This window comes from Arvicola amphibius, chromosome 18 (assembly GCF_903992535.2).
Source record: "Arvicola amphibius chromosome 18, mArvAmp1.2, whole genome shotgun sequence".
In the NCBI taxonomy this organism is placed as follows: Eukaryota; Metazoa; Chordata; class Mammalia; order Rodentia; family Cricetidae; genus Arvicola; species Arvicola amphibius.
The window spans coordinates 14,617,397-14,619,739 of NC_052064.1; the positions used below are offsets into that span (position 1 = coordinate 14,617,397).

At 37.9% G+C, this 2,343-nt stretch overlaps 1 pseudogene; it reads right to left on the reverse strand.

The window, feature by feature from the left end:
• Positions 1-228: 228 nt before the first annotated feature.
• On the reverse strand, positions 229-1,832 carry LOC119804064 (annotated as a pseudogene).
• Positions 1,833-2,343: the final 511 nt, after the last annotated feature.

Sequence of the window (2,343 nt, forward strand, 5' to 3'; positions counted from 1 at the left end):
TTAAATTATGTTCACCACACCATTGATACTTATTCAGGTATTTAATGGGCAACTGCTTTGAGCTCAAACAAGGCTGATTCAGTAATTACAAATGTATTAGAAGTTATGGCCATTATGGGTATACCTGAACAAATAAATACAAATAATAGTCTGGCATATATTTCTAAAAAAAGAAACAGTTTTTTGCTTATTATAATATAAAGCATATTACAGGTATACCAAACAATCTTACAGGTCAATTGTGAAAAGAAAAATTCTTGCCAAGTCTTCAACTTTTCAAGTTTGTGTGACAGAAAAGAGCATGGTTTGCCTGCGTTCCTGCAAAAATTCTTATTCAAATCTAAAACTCAAGCTATAATCAGCTTCATCAATAACTAGACACTGGAGGTTCTTGTACATAAACACTGGAGTATCCTGCATGTGGTCTAGGAACTGGTCTTGGGTGGCCACAATGATGTTGATATTACTGATGATGTTGATGCCACGATGATGCTGATGTTATTGATGATTTTAATGCCAGATGATGTTGATGTCATTGATGATGTTGATGCCATGAAGATGCTGATGCCATTGATGATGCTGATGCCAAATGATGTTGATATCATTGATGATGTTGATGCCATAATGATGCTGATGTCATTGATTATGTTGATGCCATTGAAGCCACGAAGATGCTGACGTCATCGACGATGCTGATGCCAGGATGATGTTGATGCCATGATGATGTTGACGTCATTGATGATGTTGATGCCATAATGATGCTGATGTCATTGATGATGTCGATTCCACGATGATGCTGATGTCATTGATGATGTTGATGCCATGATGATGTCGATGCTATTGGTGAGTTTCTGCACTTCAGCAGACTTGTTACTGCACCCATCATCAGCCCATACATGTGAACACGGTGTGTCATCAGTTCCTTAAGAACAGCAAAGGTCTGCATGGCCAGTTCTCTGATAGGAGAGAGAATCAGGACTCCTTTTCCATTCCTGGTCCTGAACTTCAACGTGATAATGAGCTCCATTACAGGGATGAGAATTGTGGGGATTTTGCCACTTTATTTTTTTTTACCTGCCACAAGTTCCCTGCCTTCCAGAAGTGGCCTGATACCTTTATGTTGGATCTCAGTCATGTGCCTTAAGCCCTGTAGGCTTCGAGTGTTTTCACTGATGAGGTTAGACATGGAAGCAAATGAAGTGTCCTCAAAAGCCCCTGTCAGTCCTAGAGGCTGGCTTTCTTCAGTTTTTGCTTTTTTGGTGTCAGGCCCTGTCTTATTTGCCATTTTCTTCTTTTTTTTTTGTCTTTCTTGTTCTCTTTCTCTTCTTTCTTTCTTTCTTTCTTTTTTTCTTTCTTTCTTTCTCTCTCTCTCTTTCTCTCTCTCTTTCTCTCTCTCTTTCTTTCTTTCTTTCTTTCTTCCTTCTTTTTTCTTTCTTTTCTTTTTAGTTCTGAATCAGGAGATGGTGTTTCTGTGCTTTCTTCATTGGTTAAAGTGGTAGGTTTGGGGGGTAATTTTTTGATTTTCAGAATTCCTGCTGTCTCTTCAGGCATGCCTCTACTTTGGGCTTCTGCTGAGCCCGCATTCACAGAATGCTTTATGGCTTTCTTAACTTTTCCAACTTTTACTTCTTCTTTAGGCACATCTCCATTTTGAGGTTGTGATAGAGCGTGTCTGATGCTTCTTGAAGCTCCAGGTTTTGCTGCTGCAGCTTGATGCTTGGCTTCTCAATCTTCTTGCGCAGGAGTTTCATCTGTAAGTACGACCTGTTGCCAGGACATGCTAGGATGCTGCACTTAGCAGATCCACATGTGCAGTGGGAACTTGGAAGCATCCAAACCCAAAGTTTTAAGGAAAGAAAAGAAATTGAAATTGGCCAAGACACTCGAAAACTGTTTTGTAGTGTACAACAATTATCTTCATTTATTAATATGTCAAAAGTTTAGAATAAGCTTAATATTATGCTGATCTTGAGGAAATTAAACTCAATTTAATTTGCATTAAAATATAATTAATTTTCTGTTCTGACCTACACTATCATATAAAAATTGTGATCAATTCATTTTCTTTTCCTAAAAAGTCATGTAGACATTTCCGCAGCCAAAGCCCAAGGAAATGGAGCCTACCTGTCACATTAGCAGCGGAGAGGCAGAGGCAGAGAGATCCTGAGTCTACTTTAGGCCTAAATTCCACAGCAAAACTGTTCCAAAAAGCAGAAAAAAATAAAAAAAAACAAGCAATGATAAAAGACATGCAAGATTTTTCCCAAAAAGTAAAATACAGGATTGTTTCAATATCTTTCTATAAACTAATATTTAATCATGCTACTGACATTAGAGAAAAAC